The sequence below is a fragment of the Melanerpes formicivorus genome, unplaced genomic scaffold (assembly GCF_026170545.1).
Source record: "Melanerpes formicivorus ecotype bairdi unplaced genomic scaffold, bMelFor1.0.p_v2 SCAF_28, whole genome shotgun sequence".
Taxonomy (NCBI): Eukaryota; Metazoa; Chordata; class Aves; order Piciformes; family Picidae; genus Melanerpes; species Melanerpes formicivorus.
In genome coordinates, this window is record NW_027142380.1 from 6,377,351 (window position 1) to 6,391,390 (window position 14,040).

Below are 14,040 nucleotides of genomic sequence, written 5' to 3' on the forward strand. Positions count from 1 at the left end.
TTAAATATAACTTACACATTTTGCACAGTTCCTCTTCATGCTTCACAAGTTTACTGTGTGCCTGAGTGATGGCCTCAGATGGCTCCACCTCAGAAAACAGAGTCATATGTACTGAGGTTCTCCCTCCTCAGTACTCTCAGCTGCTTTATCCATCAGTATTTCCATTGCCTGATGCAACCTTCACGCTCTCATAGTAAAGTTACAGCTCCACATATAGGCTAAAACAAGGCCAAGAACCTGTTTCCTGCCCTTACTTAGGGTACACAGACTTCCAATCCAGTCTCATGACTGAAAGCTTCACACCACCTTGTCATCCCTTCTGCAGATGAGGTAGGTGATAAAACAAAGTAGCAGCTAGTGCCATGGGGACTTCAGCTTTCCAGCTGACTCAAGTATATGAGGCAGTAATCACAACATGAAGCACTGTCCCTTGAACCCAGGGCTTAACATTGAACACCCACAGAAAGAAAAAGAACAAAGTTAGTTTATGGTGCAAAGAGACACTAAATGACATTTACAATCATTCTAGTGATTTTACATGCAGCTGATGAATTACCTATTCAAATCACTCTTTGTCCTTTACTGACTTCCACTTTCAGAACCCAGTTGCAAGTAGGTTCATTTGAAACACTTAAATAATATCCAGGCAACTTGGAGTCAGAATAGAGAACACAGAATTCAACAAGAGAAAAATCAGTAGAATACCCAGATGTTTTCCAAAGGCTGTAGCATCCAGATCTCTGTTCTGTGAGGAAGGCAGGAGGGAAGCTGTCTACCTCAGGAAAGGTCTTTGTAGCTGTATGCACCACTTTCAAGCGAACACAAGAGACAGCTACTGCAGATCTGTTTGATGTAGAGTCATATGAACAACAGGGAATTCATTTCTGGTAAAGAATGAGTCTACACAACAGGAACCTAAGGAGAACATCACTTACAGAAAAGACAGAAAACTTGCTGCATGGCAGGGTTGTGCTTTTCCTTACATTATTGATTGCAGTTCCAGAATAGTGAGTATTAAAAAGAATACAAAGGTTTGCTACCAGCACAATAGGAAAAGATGATCCCAGGTGGATTCTCAGGCTTCCTTGCCTGTTGTCTTCTGTGCCAAAATGGATGGAATGAGGCTTAGCTGAATTGCTGCTTTTCTTTTCACAGTACCTCATATGAAGTTCACATGAATAGAGAATTTATCTGCCTGTGAGACCACAGAACAAGAGCATCAATCTATCTACAAAGCAGCACTGCTGCTAGGTACGACTTTTGATTAGACATACAGGAAAAAAAAGACACACACCCCAAGTCCCTGGTGGCAGGGAATGAAATTAAAGCTTTGATCATTTCTGGTCTCTGAACCTTCAACAGTAAAAGGTGAGTTATTGTGCAGATCCACAAAATGCTTAGTATATGGGCTAGCAGATGCCTGTCTTATCTGATGCCTTTAAAGCACACTTTAATCCCTGTCCTCATGTTGACTACATGATTGCAACCATTATTCAGAATATTCTGTAGAGCAGACCATAAGCCCACTGAGACAGCCCTCACAAGGTTATGAGAAACAATTCTGTTTCATGACACACATCCTTTTGAGATCTTCTGTTACCTCAGCTCACTCCAAGGGTTCAAACCCTCAAGCCCTGACACCCTGAAATGGTTCCAGAACAATGCTAAGTATCATTGAGGTCAGTGTTAGCATGAAAAGAGCTGTGGTACCACATTGTCTACTGAATTCCCATCAGAATTCACTTCCATCTCATCCTGCTTACACCTGTGTGCAGATTTCCATCCAGATGTTCCTATTTTGCTTTGGTTACAAGCCAGCAGCACAGGATTGTACTGTATCATAAAATTACATTTAAAGAACGACCCAAAGGTGCTGATTTACAGGAGTTTCATGAGCATGAACAACAGGATTTCTTGGGAATTGAGACTTCCTCAGACAATGCTGAAGCTGCATATCCAACACCTTTTTTTTTCCCCTTTCCCCCCCCTTTTGTTCCTTTGTTTTGTTTGACAATTCCTGTCATGCAACAAGCCTGTCAAGCTGTGAGCATTAATGCAATTAACCCCCAAAAAAGATGAAATGACTTTTCAAAAACCATTTTTACTACACTCTGGCCCTTAATTAACAACCTGATAAAGTGAAATACAGTCACTGGACACCATCACTTTGATGCTGTAACCCCCCCCCCCAGTATGTATGATGCTTAAAAGGCAGCCCCAGTGCATAGGATAAGCCTGTAATCCAGCCTGCTCTGATCAAGAGCTTCTGAAGCAAGACTCAACTTCTGCTAAAATGTGTTTGCAAATCAGTTTAGTTCTTTAACATCATGGGAAAAAATTTTGCAAGGCATTCTTAGCTAACCCACTGGAATTCATTATATTATCACAAATTTGGGGGACCTAGAATCATCAGATGTGTCAGGTTCTGTGTTTGGTCTCTTCTCCCAGGCAACCAGCACCAGAACAAGAGGACACAGTCTCAAGCTGCACCAGGGGAAGTTTAGACTCGAGGTGAGGAGAAAGTTCTTCACAGAGAGAGTTGTTAGGCATTGGAATGTGCTGCCCAGGGAGTTGGTGGAGTCACCGTCCCTGGAGGTGTTCAAGAGGGGATTGGATGTGGCACTTGGTGCCATGGTCTAGTAGTCATGAGGTGTTGGGTGACAGGTTGGACTTTATGATCCTTGAGGTATTTTCCAACCTTATTGATTCTATGATTCTAGGTTGGAAAGGACCCTCAAAGGTCACCTTGTCCAACTGTCCCACAGTGAGCAAGGACATCACTATCTAGATCGCATTACTCTGGGCCCCATCAAATTTAACCTTCAATATTTCCAGAAATAAGGTTGCCACCATCTCTCTGGGCAAACCAAGGTAATTCCTCTACCTTGAGTACTGTGTCCAGTTCTGGGCCCCTCAGCTGAGTTGCTGGAAGGTGTCCAGAGAAGGGCAACAAAGCTGGTGAGGGGTCTGGAACACAAGTCCTATGAGGAGAGGCTGAGGGAACTGGGGTTGTTTAGCCTGGAGAAGAGGAGGCTCAGAGGAGACCTTATTGCTGTCTACAACTACCTGAAGGGAGGTTGTAGCCAGTTGGGGGCTGGTCTCTTCTCCCAGGCAGCCAGCACCAGAACAAGAGGACACACTCTCAAGCTGTGCCAAGTGAGGTTTAGGCTGGATGTTAGGAAGATGATCTTCATAGAAAGAGTGATTTGCCGTTGGACTGTGCTGCCCAGGGAGGTGGTGGAGTCACCATCACTGGAGATGTTTAAGAAGAGACTGGATGGGGTGCTTGGTGCCATGGTTTAGATGACTAGATAATGTTGGGTGCTAGGTTGGACTTGATGATCTCAAAGGTCTTTTCCAACCTGGTTAATTCTATTCTATTCTACCTCTCAGAAATAAATCTACACTTTCACAAATATTTGTCTATTGCCATTCACCTTATCAGACTTTAACTTAGACAGCAAAGGGCCATGTCACTCTGCTTTAAGGCCGGCCACAGCACCCAGTGTAGGTATACTGGATCCCTCCACAGATGTTCCACCAGGAATTTTGATTCCCAGCTTTTGCCCACTAAACTGCACACAAGTTAAGTGACTGATGTAGCTGAAAGCCACAAGTGCAGCCAAAATAATCCACGGCCACAGAGGGGGCTTTGGTACCTAGTGGTCCCTTCTCTGGATGAGGCATAGCCTAATAAGCTTATTTAACAGCAGCCTCACATACTTCTAAATGAGGTGTTGACTTTTTTTCCTCCTCTCAGAGCCTGGGCTGTACATATATTGCTCTGCACTAATGATATAAACATAAGGCTGTGACAAATAAACACATTTTTAAAGACGAACGGCCGCTGTGCCAGAGACATGAATTTCCTGCTGTCTGTATCCCATAGTAAACTAATTAGCACTTCCCATCAGAAATGAAGTGCCACTGCCTTTTAACTTGATAAATGATTAAACAGCTTGCAGTCTGATTCCTGGAACAGCAAACTTCCACACCTGCAGCACCTAGAACTACAAAAGCAGGTCAGGTTCAAAAAGGAGCAGCGCACGCTCCAGTCCCACCAGCCAAGGTTCAGCATCTGTCACTGCCGTGCTGCTGCCATCAGAACACCTCACCTAGTTTCTAGAGCACAAACCTAGCTCCTCCCAGCTCCCGACAGCTTTTGGCACAGCTCCCACTGGCTTCAGTGAAACCTCACATGCCCACACACATATAATCAGGGGAGGATGTAATTCAAGAAGTCCAAGGGCAATTTGGCAGCAGCGAGCAGGACTTCTAATGGGTGTCGCTGTGTAACACACCTACATGGAAGTGGTGGGGACATTTTTAGCCACACACATTTCTAAGCCAGTGGAAGCCTACAGCCTCATAAAGCCTTGTTTGCACAGAAGAGATGCATAACACAGGGACACCAACCCAGTTTTCTGGGGAAAGAAGGATGAAAAACGTGAGGGAAAGAGAAAAATTCTCTCCAGCTGAAAGCAGCTTTGTTTCTCTCAGACATGTGGAGTCTACAAATGCTTTTGGACTAGCTGCATCTTTATGTCTTTTCTCAGTGATGCAGGTCTGAAGGCTGAGGGCATGCAGGAAGGTTCCATTTACCCAGCCACCAGCACTGCTATCTGCAGCTCCCCAGGCATGGAGACCTGCCCCAGGGACACCCTACAGCAGGTCAGGATGTTTGTGGGGTTAATACAACACAGCCTGTCCCACTCCAGGATGGGGCAGGAGCCTGGAGAGCCATCCTTCTCTGCTTCATGGGAAAGGCTTCCTTCTCAGAGGGGGAGAATCACCACCAGTGACATGGGAAATCATCCTACACTCAGTGCTACTCCCAGGTCACATCTGGAGGAAACAAGAGAGAAAATGGACACAGGGTGGAAACCTGAGCATTCTCAGAGCTGCAGAAAAAGACATCACCAACACCTCCCCTGGAGAGTGCTGTGACCAGGGCAGGGGCAGAGATGCTGGAGGAAGTGATTCACTCTGCCAGCCTTATGAGAGGGAGGCACCTCCCAGTCTCTGCATTTGCAGGGAGTACCTGTGGGAAGTGATGGGACAGAGGAGAGTTACTTTGGTACTTGTGGTAGCAGGAGTGGTTTCTCACCAAGCTGCTCATTTTACTTTTCTAATACCCAGTCTTGTAGCAGGTTTCTCTCACATGTTGATTCTAACCATGCCTCCACTCCCAATAACCGGTCCCTGGAGATGGTAGTCCCCAAGCCTGAAGAGAGGTAAGCAGACTGTGCAGAAGAAAGGCTGAGACACTGCAGAGCAAAGGGACAGACATATGTCACATGCCACAAAAACAAGTGTTAGGAAGGCAACATTTTCTGTGCCTGCAGTCTCAGTGGTCTGATACCTCTAATGCCCCCAAACTAGTAGGAGAGTAACCAGGTGGACAAAATACTTTTAGTATCCTAGTTTTAGAGGCAAAATTGTAACTGAGAGATCATTCTGACAAAGCTTCCACCTTATATGCCTAAATATTCAGAGAATCAGCATATCTCCCTCCACCCCTCACCTAGACCTGCTGTAGCAGCTTCCCAGCAGGTAGAGCAATGCCACACATGTCTCTGTGGCTTACAGTTAGTAATGGATATCACTTCTCTTGCTATCACCTTGCTTCAGGGTCTTATCAGAGGAGGGGCAGGTTTAAAGCCTGGAGGTCTATGGCCTGAATCTCCAGAGGACAACATGTCCAGCCTCACTGGTTTGTCCTGAGAAGCAGAAGGGCTTCTTCCCTGGCTCTGCTGCTGGGTCACTCAGGAGGGCATTGTGCTCCCCAACACGTACTGGATCTGCTCAGCTTCCCCCAGGCACCAGTCCACCATAGATACCAGCGTCACCCTAGTGCTGTCCTGGCCAAAAATGAGGCGGTGTCTCCTGCATTTTGAGTCAGCAAGGAGTATCAAAGGGAGCCTGAAGAAGTCAGGTAATTACTTTTGGATGAAGTATTTCATGGTGGATATAAATACGTGAGGAACATGAAAATCCAAGGCTGTCCCAGCTTTATGATTATTTTATAGCCTCATTAATCTGCAGCAAATGGAGTAGAATTACTACATAACCTAAGTACTGAGCAGAGATCTACAACACTGTAAGAAGCAGCATAAATGAGACAGTAAAGTTTCAGCATTTTTATCATGATATATACAGCCAGAAAGACAAAAACAACAACCCAAACCTATCAGTCTCCTGACAAGAATCTGTTAAAGAGTGAGAAGAAATTATGTCTAACTATTATAATTATATCCTCAGTGCATTCATTCTCTCAGGATGAGTAACCTGAGATGCTGTAGCCTCCAGAAAAAAATCATGACTCAGAGCAATGCTCTGCCCTTGATTAGACTTTATGGGTCACACCTAGCCCAGTAAAGGTGTACACCCAGGAAAGAACTTGTCCTCCCCTAAATACATGCTCAGATGACAGAGTTCAGATCATTACATCCTATCAAACATGAACAGAGAGTCCACCTTGGGTGCCTCTGTATTTCTCCCTACCCCCAGTTTCAGGGCATATATCCAGCAGAGTAGGATTCATTTGTGTGTCCAGACAGTATGTGGCACACCAAACTATCAACATTGACAGAAGTTTTACACCAAAATCCATATTTAAAGTAACTGAGCCCCATCCCATTGTCACTGGTTGGTAAAGACTAGCAGCAGCATGGCACAGGCAACTGATGCTCTTCCAGCACCACAATACTTGCCTCAACTAGCCTAGAACAAACCACCAGTACCCAGCCCCACCGCTCTGACATGCTGAAGTAAGGCTATGGTCCTATTGCCATTTTTATTTGAGGCTTCACCCTGCACAGCCTGAGGTCAATAGGTCTTATTCCACCTGCCATGGATGAGTTCAGTTCTGAGTCTTGTGAGGCAGATCTGTGCCTTTTCCCAGAGAGTTTTTACAGTAAGAATGTCACAAACCAGTGCAAAGAGACAGCACCAGCAAACTGAAGAGGCAAAAAGAAATGGGTACTGTAAATCTAGGCAATAGATTGCCAGCAGTCTCGGGGCTACAGAGTGATGTTTTGTGAGAATGCAGATCTGCTGCAACTGAGTTTCTCAAGCTAGGAAGTAAAAACCCCGTCATTGCACCATGTATCATCAGTGGCTACAGCAATTAGTGCCTCATTCTACTAACAAAGTACATGGACAGTGCACATTTGGCAGCTCTGGACAAACAAACAGGGACCAACAATCTTGACCTTGAAAGGAGGGGAGTCACTAGGTTCTGTTGTTCGAGATGAGCTCTGGTGTAAGCATTTCTTGAAGGTGAACCTCAGCACTGAGTATTTGACTGTGGAAAAGGAAACAAATGAAGCAGCTCGTGACATTTCCTCAGAGGGACCACATCGCTAGCACAGGGCACTAAATGTTGTTAAAAGACTGAAACAAGTCGTCCAAAGTACACAAGCTACTGAAAGTAGGTGCCCAACAGCATGGGGCCATGGGGCACGAGGAGCAACCCAACCAAAGGAGAAAGAAAAAGAGCAACCATTGAAAGGATTCTTTTATCCTCAGAAGGCCTCCAAAGTAAACAAGCAGCACGCCATGGGTTTGATCCAAAGCCCATTGAAATTGATTGAAAGGCTCCAGCTGCCCTCAAAAGGCTTGCAGTGAGGCCGGGCATGCCAGGAGAGCTCCGCATGCTGCCCCACCAACAGCTCTGTCCCCCAGTGGCAACTCCCACAGCTCCTCCTGCCACCACTCAGCTCTTCTCTTCTTGGCTCCAGAAGGCATTTCATACAATCACAGAATCATAGAATTGTTAGGGTTGGAAGGGACCTCAAGGATCAGCTAGTTCCAACCCCCCTCCCATGGGCAGGGACATCTCACACCACATCAGGTTGCTCACAGCCACATCCAGCTTGGCTTCAAAAACCTCCAGGGATGAGGCTGCTATCACCTCCCAGGGCAACCTGTTCCAGTGTCTCACCACCCTCATGGGGAAGAACTTCTTCCTAACATCCAATCTGAATCTACCCATTTCTATTTTTTTTTCCATTTCCCCTAGTCCTATCACTCCCTGACACCCTCAAAAGTCCCTCCCCAGCTTTCTTGTAGACCCCCTTCAGATACTGGAAGGCCACAAGAAGGTCTCCTCCGAGCCTTCTCTTCTCCAGACTGAAAAGCCCTGACTCCCTCAGACTGTCCTCATAGGAAAGCAGCTCCAGCCCTCTGCTCATCCTCATGGCCCTTCTCTGGATACGTTCCAGCACCTCCAGATCTTTCCTGTATGTGGGGCTCCAGAACTGGACACAGTGCTCCAGGTGGGGTCTCACCAGAGCAGAGGGGAAGAATCACATCCCTCGACCTGCTGTCTATTTTCCAATCACCACCTAACTCAAGCCATCCAACATCATTTGTTGTATTGAAATCAAGGCAGGAGTATGGGAATATGGATGGGTCAGAAATTCACCCACATAGCTGGGACCCACAAGATACATTCGGACGTGGAAATCCTGAATTGTGCCTCTGCCTCATATATTATGCTATGCCTTCTGGAGCCACCATAGAGGTCAGTCCTCCCCCAGCCACCACCCTTGCATTTTCCCTTAAGCTTTTTCACTCTTCTGAGAAAAAATCTTCACTGATACTCCAGAAGTTCACAATTTCTCTTGCCAAGAAAGAGAGGTCGAGTTAAGATAACATGCAATTTGCATGTTCAAGCTGAGCCCAGCCCCTTCAAGAACAAAAGTAAGAAATCCTGCTGCAGTTTTCCCTCCCTTTTCAGAAAAAACTAAAGAAGCAGTAAGAGAAAGGCTTGACGCCAGCAGCGGCTCTATCAGATGCCCCAGGGCAGGAGGGGTGACGCTTGCAAAGGTCAGACACACAAACAATGAAAAAGGAAGTGGTGATGGAGGGCAGGGTGGGATGGCCACAGCCAGCTGCTGAGTCAGCCCATTCAGCTCAGAAGGGCCTCACCCCTTCAGAAAGCAGGTGCTAGACACGGAGCCGTGTCCCTGCCAGGTGAAGTTTCCCCATATCTCTTCCCTTTCTCATGGTCCCCCACCAGACATGGGGCAGAGCACTGGGGGTCTTGCCCATCCCAGCTCCGCACTTGGTCAGCACATCTGTCACCCCTGATGGTGGCCATAGCCAGATCCAGCAGGCAAAGCTGTGCAACCCCTTGTGCCAGTGCACGTAGAGGGTGAGAACATGGGCACAGAGGAATGAGTTTCCCCAGCCCACCACTAAACCAGAGCAACTTGGTTTCTCCCCAGTTTACTGGGGAGAAGAAGAGGGCAAGTGATGGCAGAAAGGAAGAGTGGACTTTACCAAAGGGTTGATGACAGCACAGACTGTTAAAAACTTACTTTCAGCATTAAAACCCCTTTTAAATATAGTTTGGATTCGGTGTTCTGTTCTGGTTGTTAACCCATCTAAACTTTTCCCTCATCACCTTGGCAGAGAGGGAAGCCAAGCAGACGTGTTGGGAGCAGGGCTTTACCCCAGCCAGGTTCCCCACAGTCTCCTCATTCTTTTTCTGGCCATTCTGCAGCAACATAAACTCCCCAATGGGGGTCAATCTCAGAACATTCATACGGTTTAAAAAGTTATTGCTGCTGTAATGGACACAAATGAGGATTCAACATTTGTTAACAATTATCCAAGGCAAGAACTTCCATCCCCCCCTCATACTTCAAACAGAAACAAGGCAGTAACTGAGCAGTACCTGTTGGCAGAGAAACTTTTAAATAGATGGGTAGGAGTAGCTGAAATGGCTCCCTAAAAGGAAAATTCTCATTGCTGTATAATTTCAGCACTTTGGGGTATAAAGCAGGCCTGCAAACTGCCCTCACCATTGTCAGAGCTGTGACTCAATCAGCATTTCATGGCCCTAATTAAGGGGTGTTTGTTTTCACAGGCGTGATTCCTCCTTTGCCAAGGCTGCAAAATCATCAGGCATTTTCCCCATCCTCCTTGGAGAGGACATGAGAGCTTAGCCAGGGAAAGGAAGCCATTTGGAGCAGGAAGAGGATGCTTGGATACAGAGCTGGAGTGCTCATACTAGGCCTTTTCTGAGGTGAGAGGAGCAAACTGACATCTTAAAGAAAAAATAAGTATCTGCTGTTTTCATTCAGGTTAGTGGCCAGAACTGTAGCACAAAAAGCTTTTTGCCTGCCTGTTTCAGCAGGTCACATCACCCTGCCTGGCTGCTCCTGGAGAATGCCTCCCGGGAGCCCTGCTCCCATCCTGTGCATGTAGTTGGAAGGGAAAAGGATTGAGGACATCAAGCCCAGGGAAACCAGAGCACCTGGGCCAGCTCTTCCTCCAGTCCTATATCAGGAGGAAGAAAGGGAACTTCCAGCTGCTGCTGACTGGGCCCTGTAACACCCAGTTTCATTACCTCTTATCCCATATACCTGTTTCTCAAGTCTTGAAAAGCCATACTAGGAACAGAGAGATCAAACTTCCTTCTCCTTACATGCACCTGCCCCTCCCAGTATGGGACACTGTGGACTACATGTATCAGGTGGCTCACCAGCATCCACCAAAGCAGAGGCTGATGCATGCTCCTTACCCCCTACATCCAAAACATTTTCTATCCTTCAGGGAAGCAAACAAGGGTATTTGGACCACAATAGGGGAAAAAAAGATTGGAGGAAATGTCAGGAGACAGGCAGCAGCTTTAGGGAGGGAAAAGCTCTGGGACTAGCATCTTGGGGGATAGAGAAAACACAGCTCCAGGCTGAAAGGGCCTCCAGTGTATCATAGGCTGCCTGTAGAGAGAACAGCATCTCAGATCAGTGGCACATATAGAGGGGACTGTTCCTCCCCTGCACAACTGTGTCCTTCCCACCACTCCCCATGCACTAACTTGGCAGGACACAGGGACACCTGCCTGTTCTGCACAGAGGCAGCAAGTTCCTTCAGCACAGGCATCACAGAACACAACTCATTCCTAGGATTCACACAAAAATGTTCAGGGGAAAATAAATTCAGGGATTTGAAAACAGATCTAGTGGATGCTACACTTCCAAATCCTCTGGGAATAGTATAGACCCAACCAGCACACACATAAAAAAACCCAACCAACAAACTCCCAACCCAAACAAAGCAAAACAGAAATAAAACCCCAGAATCAAAAGCAACATCTGTATGATATCCTTTGCTCTTCCTCATTGTTAACTCAAAACCTCCACAAGAATGCAGCAGCCACTGGAGCACAACTCTCTTTGCTGTACTGCTAGTTATACATTGGTCTTACAGCAGGTAAAGTTGTAGCACAGCACCATCTGTTCCTCAATATGCTTGCTGCCAGCTTCCAGAGCAGGGATTTACTCACACAGCCCTTTCGAGGTATGGCTGAGCTGATGGGCAGAACATCTCTCACCAGAGCAAGGGATCTGCCACCTGCCCACAGCACATGTGGGGACAGATCATTTATTTCCTGACATTCAGGTTAGGCTCACAGTGCCAGCTCTAGTGAATAGCCCTTGATGATGCTCCACAGCCTAAAAATACTGCAGGGGATAGCACATTTTCCAGCTGCTTGTGCTGATGCCAGAGCACATTTAGATCAGCAATTTCTTTTCTATGTAGTCCAAGGGTTGCTGCAAGTTTTTCCATTCTGATAGATGAAGGAGAAGGAGAAAAGCAGCCAAATTTCAATCTAAAGATGTGAAAACATGAAGGGATTTGTACACAAGCACATGTGAGTGTCTCAGCCGTTAATCAGGGAGCTTCCAACTTTTGGGTTTTGAGTGGCCCTCAAACAGCAACCAAAGCAGCAAGAAGCTCAGTACAGAGCAGACCCTGAAGGCAGCTGTCCCCAAGCCCCGCAGTGAGGTTGCAGAGTCCTGCCAGTGCTCAGCTGAGGAGGAGCTGCCCCATCCTGCAGCTCCCTTGGCTGGGTACAGACCTGGCAGGCAAAAGGGCAAAACCCAGGCCCCCAATTCTCCCCAGATTCCTCCTCTTCTGCCTGCAGAGCAGTAGTGGGGCTCTGTGCTCAGCAAGAACAGCAAAGCCCACCACAGCCTGGAGTAGTGCTGGCTGCTGCTGCAGTAGCAAATGCTTTCAGCCTGTGAGGTTCTCAGTACAGTGTTCAGCCCCCAGCCCAAGGCAGGGCAGCTTCCCCACATGGTTAAACCTCTGTCCCCTTGACATCCATGGTAGATATTGTGGCCAAACAGATGCCTAAGCAACATTAGGAACCACACCAGAAGCAGGTGGTGACAGCATGTAAAGTAGGCTGGGGAGAAGCTTTTGAATACCCTTCATGCTCAGACACTCGTGATCTGAGCTCCCAGGAGCACCTCCACCAACCACAGGAGCACTCCCTCCTCCACCCCCCCACCCCCAAACTGAGGGGGCAGTAACAGTCTCCCAGGGTCTAGCAACTCATCAAATCAAACAACTGTCTCTCACCTGAGACTCGGGAGATGGGCACCTTCTGGAGATGAAAGCTGCTTGCACGCCCTACCCTCTGCCACACGCCATAAAACCCTCTCCTTCACTCTGTATCTGGATGCTCTGCTCCGTCTCCCAGCTCAGCTCAGGTCTTCCGCAAAGCCGCCTGTGTGGGGCTGTCACCAGTCAGAGGCTGCTGGCCACACACCACGGCACCAGAGCTGGTGGCTGGAGGCAGGGGAATTCCTGCAGCGCTGGGAGAAGAGGCCAAGCACCTCCCAGGGCTCCCAGGACAAGAGAGCGCCTGTCAGAAGACAAAGCAACGAGCAAACTGGTTCAGCCTGTTGTTGCCTATGCTGAAGGCCAGCTCGGCACAGGAGGTGTTTAAGTCATGTGTCTGCTCCTGTCCCAGCTTGGAAAGGGGGAAGGAAAAAAAAAAGGAAAGTGGTTTCATAGGATTTAAGACTTTCACCTAACCAAACAATTTTCAAAGGGAATGTTTTGACAATCAAAATAAGAACAACACAAGATTTGGAACTTCAGTGCCAAAGTTACAACAAAGCAAGCTCTACCTCCTTCTACCAGATTTTGTTTCACGTAGATGTACCTCCTCTTCTACTGTCCAGGACCAGGGAGTCTTTGTTTCCACTTCTCTTTCCCCCAGCTTCATCTATCAGACTGTAAGGAATCAAGACAACCAGCATCACTTCACAAATGACCAGCCTCTATCCCTAACTTCCCAGGGAAGGAAAAGAGAGCATCCATCCAGTGGTTTTATCTCTTCTAGAAGTACAACTCATGACACTGTTCTTATGCCTTAAATATCTTGGTTCCCATGGCTGCAAGATTCAGTAGCTGTTTTGTTGCATTTGGGGTGCACCAAACAACACAGCAACTGTCTGCTGTGGTTCTGAGCCAAGGGAAAGGTTGATCCCAGCTGAGCCAGCCCAGATGTGTTGGGTAGCAGTGAGCACAGAAACCAGGAACCCAACTGTGGCTGGAGGCTCCCCTTGGACTCCATCAGAAACCCGCACACACCTCTTCAAGTTAGTTCAAGAAGCTCAGACTTTTCTCCCAATGAAATGAGTTTCCAGGGAGAAATCAAGCTCTTCAATGCCTCATTCTTCATTATTTCAGCCCTCTTTGTGTCTGTACTTCACTGCATTTCAGTTATCACTGCCTCCTGGTAGAGAACTGTTGCTGTTTGGGGAGAAATTCACCTACTTCACTGCTCATCCTGAGAGTGTAAAATCATCACCTTCAAAGGAGCCACTGGCTCAGCCTACAGGACCTAGAATGCTCAACTCAGGTTTGGGCATTCTGGATTTAAAACATCTGAAAGCACTTCTGCATGAGTGATCCTCTGGCCTGCTACTGGACTTAACAATTCATACCTGTGGCTCTCCTACCATTGCTCATCCTTTTCCACATCATGTCTGTATTTTACCCCTCCATTATTTCACTCCTTTTTATCCAGTCTCTTCATGAGAGAGTATCTGTTTTCCCCTCACAAAAATCTTGTGCATTCTAGAAGGGTGCTGGTTCCCAGATTTCTACCCAGAGCCATGCAGAACAACCTCCCTGTCCTAGCCTGTTAATAGCAGATATGGTTTGGAGATGAAATCAGCTAATTCACCAGAACACTGGTGCACAGCTTGAACTGCACCATGGCTCCCT

At 47.2% G+C, this 14,040-nt stretch overlaps 1 protein-coding gene across 3 annotated transcripts in view; it reads right to left on the reverse strand.

The window, feature by feature from the left end:
* The window catches only part of FRMD4B (FERM domain containing 4B), a 151,469-nt gene that overhangs the window by 96,884 nt on the left and 40,545 nt on the right, over positions 1 to 14,040 (reverse strand). Inside the window, exon 1 of one of the 3 annotated variants that reach the window (XM_068154339.1) lies at positions 12,382 to 12,563. The exons of the other annotated variants lie outside the window; for them this stretch is intronic. The gene's annotated coding sequence lies outside the window, so the exon portion shown is untranslated. Of the gene's footprint in view, positions 1 to 12,381; positions 12,564 to 14,040 lie in introns of those variants that run through there. 3 annotated transcript variants of the gene reach the window in all.